This window comes from Pipistrellus hanaki, assembly GCF_964339955.1.
Source record: "Pipistrellus hanaki genome assembly, chromosome: 3".
Classification (NCBI taxonomy): domain Eukaryota; kingdom Metazoa; phylum Chordata; class Mammalia; order Chiroptera; family Vespertilionidae; genus Pipistrellus; species Pipistrellus hanaki.
Genome location: NC_140505.1, coordinates 147,512,768 through 147,520,102, shown reverse-complemented (window position 1 = coordinate 147,520,102; position 7,335 = coordinate 147,512,768). Strand labels below are relative to the sequence as shown.

The 7,335-nt window shown below is 39.1% G+C and overlaps 1 pseudogene across 1 annotated transcript; it reads left to right on the top strand.

The window, feature by feature from the left end:
* Nucleotides 1-566: 566 nt before the first annotated feature.
* LOC311619738 (oligosaccharyltransferase complex subunit OSTC-like) lies at nucleotides 567-978 on the top strand (annotated as a pseudogene). The gene has a single exon. The product of its transcript is annotated as an oligosaccharyltransferase complex subunit OSTC-like (transcript).
* The last annotated feature ends 6,357 nt before the right edge of the window (nucleotides 979-7,335 follow it).

The window sequence follows — 7,335 nt, the reverse complement described above, 5'->3', positions numbered from 1 at the left end:
GGATAGAGAGCTAGAAATGTCGATGAGAGAGAAACATCGACCAGCTGCCTCTTGCACACCCTCTACTGGGGAGGTGTCCGCAACCAAGGTACATGCCCTTGACCAGAATCAAACCTGGGACCCTTCAGTCCGCAGGCCAAAGCTCTATTCACTGAGCCAAACAGGTTAGGGCCCAATGGTCCTTTATGATTTCCCATTTTACTATGCTGGTGTTAGCACCAATCCAGATTATCACTCTTTCCTTCTTCATTAGCCTCTAGGACACCCATGCACTTGGTTTTCCTCCTACCTCAATGTTTGGTCCTTTTCCATTTCTTCCTGGTTATTCATCTTCTCTCAGACCTCAGGGCTTAGCCCTTGGTTCTCTTCTCTTCTTTTCCCATACTCACTCTCTTGACAAGCTCGTCCAGTCTCTGGGCTTAGTTGCTGTCTATATGAAAATGACTCCTAAATGTATGTCTCTAGCCAGGCCTCTCTCCTGAAGTATAAATTTGTATATCCAGTTACCTACTGAACATCTTCACTTGAACTCATTAACAACATGAACTCACCTTGCCCCCACCAATATGGAGACTTTGTACCAAGTCCCATTCTTAGTGCTCAGATGGCCCAACCTGAAGCTGAAGAAGCCATTCTGGTGCACATGCCCTCCGCCATGATGGTGCATGCTCTACTGGTGGTGTCTTACTTTCTCATCTCTGGGGGAATAATTTCTGATGTTATTGTTGAACCTCTTGAGACCAGTGGCTTTTTGGGCCTAGAGAATAAATGGACAATATATTATGGAAGGACTCACATCTAATTTTCTGTTTCAAGGGGAGTTTGGGTTTCATAATCCTAGACTGATCAAATGCACCAAACATTCCAAAATTCAATAGATTTCTTCTTCTACTCACTGGATTCATCTGTGCCCTAGTGAGTCTTCTCATGGTTAGAGTGTTCATGAGAATGAAACTGCTGGGCTATCTGATGAATTAGAGTGCCTTTTGAGATGAAATCTGTGGATTTGCACCTATAATAAAGTTTTAAAAGTTGTACCAAACCTCTGACTTGAAAGATGGAAGAGGATGAAAAGTAGCAGAAAAGAAGCATCTAGTAGAAAACAAAGCTCAGACTAGAATATCTCCTTGATATCATAGAGACAAGTTTATCACAGTATTTTTTCCTGGTCCTATGCTGTCATACCAACGATGTTAAGTGGCATTCTCTTCTCGGTTTTTTATGTATTAAAGAAAATATATTCCATTTATACAAATATAACACTTAACAGAGTGATTATTTTTTTTCAAACCACTTAACAGTTGTTGGAGATGACATTCCTGACTTTCAAGAATTGGTGTAAAATTAGAAAGCAAGATCCTAAAGATTGAGAACTCTGGACAACTGATCAGCTTTACCTGTGCTTCTTTGCCTTTAATCAGAGTATAACTGTGCATTATTTCAGATATATATGTAACACTGTTTCCTGGACAATAAGGTATATGGATAAAACAGAAACAAATGATGTTTTAATATTTTTTTTTAAAAAAAAGCCTCAACATGTTTAAGATTTCTGACCTTCCTCCCAAGAACCTAACTCGCCCATAGACTTCCCTGTCTTAATTTCATTCCTTCAGGAGCCCAGGCATAAAAACGTCAAGTTGTCTTTATCCCCTCTGTTTAATACCACCTTCATTCTGTCAAGAAATTAATTTAGCTCTATCTTCAAACTACATCCAGAATTCAACAACTTCTCTGTACTACCCTGCTACTACCATTGTCCAAGCCATCATTATTCCCCCAAGGATTGTTATACTAGCTTTCTGACTTTCCTGATCCTGTCCTTTCCCTTTTAGAGTATTCTCAACCCAATAGCCACCAGTGCCCCTTTGAAAATGTAAATCACATCATGTCACTTCCTTGTTCCCCTGCTCATCTCATTCAAAGTAAAAGCCAAAAATCTGATAATGAAGTGCACCTCTTGCTATCTGACTTCATCTCTTATTATTTTCTTTGTTGTCCGCACCCCTTCAATCCCACTGCCTCCTTGCTGTTCTTTGAACGTAGCATACAAGCTCTCAGTTACCAGTATCTTCATCTCTGTAGTCTGTCTTCCCACTTAGATCCCTTGTACTTCCTGTCCCCACCACCTGAAATACTCGCCTAATACCTACTTGACTAATTTCCTCACCTTCTTCAAGTGTTTGCTCAAATGTTATTTACTTAGTGAATCCTTCCAATGACCCTTTTATTACAATGGAAGAAAATCTCCCCAAGTCCTCCTGTATTACTTTTTCCCCTTAGCCTTTATCAGAGTCTTACATACTTCTAATTCACTTGCATGCTATACTCATTATTTATTATCTGCCTTCCTTTCCCAAAATGTAAGAACTTAGGGCAGATATTTCTGACTGTTTTGTTCACTGATATATCTCAAGTGCCTTAAAGAATTTCGATATTTTAGCATGAACTATGATATAAACAAGTCTAAACAAATATTAAAAATACTATTGTAGCTCTGGCTGGGGGCTCACTTAGTTGGAGCATCATTCTGTGCACCAAAAGGTTGTGGGTTCAATTCCCAGACAGGTCACATACCTAGGTTGCATGTTCAATCCTGGATTGGGATGTCTAAGATGTCTCTCTCCTCTCTCTCTCTCTCTCTCTCTCTCTCTCTCTCTCTCTCTCTCTCTCTCTCTCTCTCTCTCTTCCTCTCTCTCTCTGAAATCAATAAAAACATATCCTCCATTGAGGATTGTCACACATCACTATTGTACAGATTTGTGTGGAAATATACCTGTAATTATAAAAGAAGTACAGTCTATCTGAAAGCAAAAAAAAAGGACTGTCTCACGAAGAATTTCATGTTCAGGTACATATTAGTGAGTGAAATAATATGTAGAAAAATTTTAAAATGCCTATAGCTGAGGACTGAAAGTGGAGTCCAATGAGGTTTGAGTGTTCTAGGCAGAGTGAAAGAACAGGAGCAAAGTAAGACCTAAGGCAACAGTGGGAGTATGAAGAGCAAGATGCAATAAAAAAAATAATAATAAAATTAAAAAATTTTTTTAAAAGTCTTGAGTGAAGAGATGGTGGTGAATGATAAGGCTGGGCTGAGAATTAATAGAACCATTTCACAAAGATCCCTAATAAAGAATTTCAATCTCATCTTGAAAGCAATGGGAAATCTTCCAGTTCCTTCACCCCTTTATCACCAGTGACCATTCTCTCCATCCTGTCAGCCATCCATCCCAATGGTCTGATCCTAGACTTCATCAGTACTAGTAACAACATCACTTCTAAAACCTTAATTGCAAATATTACACTTTCCAATCACCAGGTCACTTGTTCATGTAGCCCCACAGCTAAAAACCTTCACCTTCATCAAAACTCCCACTACACTGACCCCAGCACTTTCTTACAATCAGCCCTTGCCTGCCTCCTCCCTTTCCTCATCTAGCCAAATCCCATGGTCCACCATCAGAATCACACTCTTTCCAAAGACCCTGAGCTCCCTTACTCTTTTATCCCTCCATACCACTCTCCTGGCTAACCCATGATTATTAATCTGGCATCTGAAAATTGGTAGAGAAAAATTATATATGTGAACTTACTTATTTCACTTTAAATTCATATCACAGATCACAAATGGGTATTCCAAAAGACCCAGAAATCTTAGTCTGATAGATTCACTTTCCCATCCCTCTTTCATTTTCTCTTCTTTTCTCTCTAACCTTCCACACTCTTTCTCATCCTTCACTTTCATTCTCAGCCTATGACTTTGCCTCATACTTCAATGAAAAGCCATAAATGGGGATTCATCTTTGTCTCTACCTACAAACAGACTTGCTTCTGCACTGCCATCCTCTAAGAGTCCAGCAGAGAAAGTGTCTGCACCTCCTAAAAGAAGGCACCCCCTCCACATCTATCTCCTCATCCGATCCCTCTTTGTAATTAAGGCTGGTTCCTCTCATTTTCTATATTGTCATCATTCCCTCCCAATTAAGTCACTCCACTGTTATCCTCTTATTTTCTAGTAGCCCCAACTTAAAAAAAAAAAAAAAAAAAAAACCACACAAACTCACTTCATTGGATAAACCCCTCCAGGTTCACAATCTCTCTCCACTTCCCTCCACAACAAAACTGCTTCAGACTTTTTCTATACTTAACCCTGTCCACTTTCACAGTTTTTATTTTCTCGTCAACACTTTCCAGTCTGGTTTTCACTCCCTACTATTCCAGTTAAGGCTGTTTTTGTCAACATTATTACCAATATCTCTGTTGACAAATTCTAGCTTACCTCTCAGCAGCATCCCAGGGGGTGTTTAACCTTCTCATCTATACTAATGAAAGGGTAGTATGGTAAATAGACCAGGAGACCTTCTGAAAGTCCTTCCAGACAAAGCCATGGTGGTGGGGCCAAGGCAGAGGTGGTTAGGGGCAATCAGGCCAGGAGGGGAGGGCAGTTGGGGGTGAGCATGTCAGCAGGGGGGCCAGTCGGGGGCAAGTAGGCTGGAAGTTGGGGCAGTTGGAGGCAATCAGGCTGCAGGGAGGGGAAGTTGGGGGTGAGCAGGCCAGAAAGGAGGGGTGGGCAGTTGCAGGGCTAGCATGCCAGTGGGCAGAGTGGTTAGGGGTGATCAGGCAGGCAGGTGAGTGGTTAGAAGACAGTAATCCTGGATTGCGAGTGGGATGTCTGAGGGGTCCCAGATTGGAGAGGGTGCAGGCCGGGCTAAGGACATCCCCTATTCCAGATTGGACAGGGTGCACCAGGCTACTAGTTCTTATAATAATCTTCTCTTCTCTTCCTGATATAACACATTGCTTTCCCTCTTACCTCACTGCTTATTACTTCCCACTCTCTTTTGCTATCTCTTTTTCAAACTCAGTTTGTTGGTGCTCCTCAGAGTTACCCCAGGGCCCTCTTCTCCTTTTTTCTCTCTACACATTTTATTATTCAGTCCCACTCAATAATTTTAAAATAGTTTGAGATGACTCCTAAACTGATACCTCTAATATGGATGTCTCCTCTCAAGCCCAGATATCCTTAACCATTTTTCACCAATGTGCAGTTGAGTGACAGACCAGTTTGAGTCCAAAATTATATTTCTCATTCAAACTCCTTACTCTCACTGCACCACTTTAGCGATGCCTTCATTTTTCATCTCATTGTTTAGCCTACAAGTCTCAGAATCTTCATTATCCCTTCATTGCCCACACACACTCAGAATGAGACAATATAGACACCTCAATTCATCTAATAGAGCACATTTTGGGGATGTGGGAGAAACCTGGAATCCCTGGAGGAAACCCACAGATGTGGGATAACCTGCAAATTCCACACAAACAGTGGCCCTGGGTTTGGCCAGGAAGCAATTTTTTTTTCTTTTCAATGTTACAACACAAAAATATATTGAATGAAATTAGTTATTCAAGGACCTGCTATAATTATACAAGAAGGGAGCAAAGAGGAAAGTGTCCAGCTGACTCCCATGTTGTCCAACTATTTTGCTATTTACTGAATGAAGGAACTACTAATGAATATTTGAGGTGAAAGAAGAGCTCATACTTAACTTCTTGTACCCAATTTCTATTGCGAGATTTTTATTGAATTTATTAGGGTGACATTAGTTAATACAATTGCATAGGTTTCAGTTTACAATTCTATAATACATCCTCTGAATATTATGTTGTATATGAACTGTTTATTAGAAGGAAAACAGAAAAATGGAAGGGATTTTAGATTTACATTAAAAAGGAAGAAAAGACAATATAATAAATTCAGGAAGAATTCAAAATACAATGTGAATTGGTAACAAGAAAAACAATACCTAAACTGATAGTGATTTAAACATGAGTCCCACCTCCCTGCAATCGGTCTTGGAACCACATGGTCTTCTAGATTCTAAACAAAATGGCTCCAAGGGTTAAGGCATTCTTTCCCTCCTAGCAATTGCTCACCTAAGGAGTTAAGCTCTAAAGGCCCTGTGGTCTAAAAATAGGAATAGCTGTCCTATATAAGCTCTAGGAGAGTTCACTGTTATAATTAAGAATTTATTCTGAAAGGGATCTTAGGAGTAATCTAACAAAAATCATATCACGTATGAGGAACCAAGTTGTTAAGAGGCTACATAAAAGGCCACCAAGCACAGTTATTGTATTCTGAGGTGATATTTATAAGCCTGGGGAAAAAGAAAAAAAGAAGATAGAAGAGCTCATTTGAATTTAAGTTAGCTGTGAGACAGCCACGTCAAAATGTCTGGTTTTTAATTTTAAAAGTAATATGATTTACAGATTATTTGGAAAATAAAGAACAAGGAAAAGAAAGCAAACATCATCTTTCACCCTAACTCAGAGACAGCTATAGTTAATATAGGGGTGTATAGTCCTGTGTCTAAACCTGTACACACACACACACACACACACACACACACACACACACGCGAGCACACACACAAAAACACAATTTTAAGCTATTAACATATTGTTTTATCATCTAATTTTACCTCTAACAATGAATTATGGCCATTTTTATAGTTCACCACTCATCTATGAAGTTATTTTCAACAGCTGCATAGGACTTCATTATATAAATTTGCTAAAAATTGATTTAATCAATCTCCTCTTGTTACCAAAAACAAAATATGAGAGAACTTTTAGGGCATTGAAATTACTCTGTCTGATACTATAATGGTGGATACAGGTCATTATACATTTTTCAAAGACCATAGAATGTACAACAGCAAAAGTGAACCCTAATGTAAACTATGAACTTTAGGTGGCAATGATTTACCAATGTAAGTTCTTCAGCTCTAACAAACATATCACTTTGGTGCTAGACGTTGCTAGAGGGGGAGGTTATGTGTATGTGGAGCAGAGAGCATATAAATTTTGCTGCGAACCTAAAACTGCTTTAAGAAAGTAAAGCCTAGTAGGTTATGATGACCATCCTATTATATAAAACTATTGGCACATTTCTATTTCCTTAAGGTAATTCCAGTAAACAGAATTGTCTGGTTAAGGAGTATGCTCGTTGACCACCTTATTTGTGCCATCAATTTCCCTCCAGAAAGTCTTTGATAACTTACACTCCAATTAATTGAGTTGATTTTTTTTATCCCTGATACAAAATTGTTCATATTGTGTTTCATTACACCCCATCTCCAAAATAGTGCTGTAAAAGCATTATTAAATGTTTCTACCAACAATATCCCTATTTGCTTAACCACAATGTAGTACCAAGTTCAGTGGGCCTTTTGATTACCAACTAACTGCATCTCTGAGAAAATGTATACCATGCTAATTTGTCTTTATTTAAAATTTCAAAGAAATTCCCACATGGATCCCAGATGTGGACCA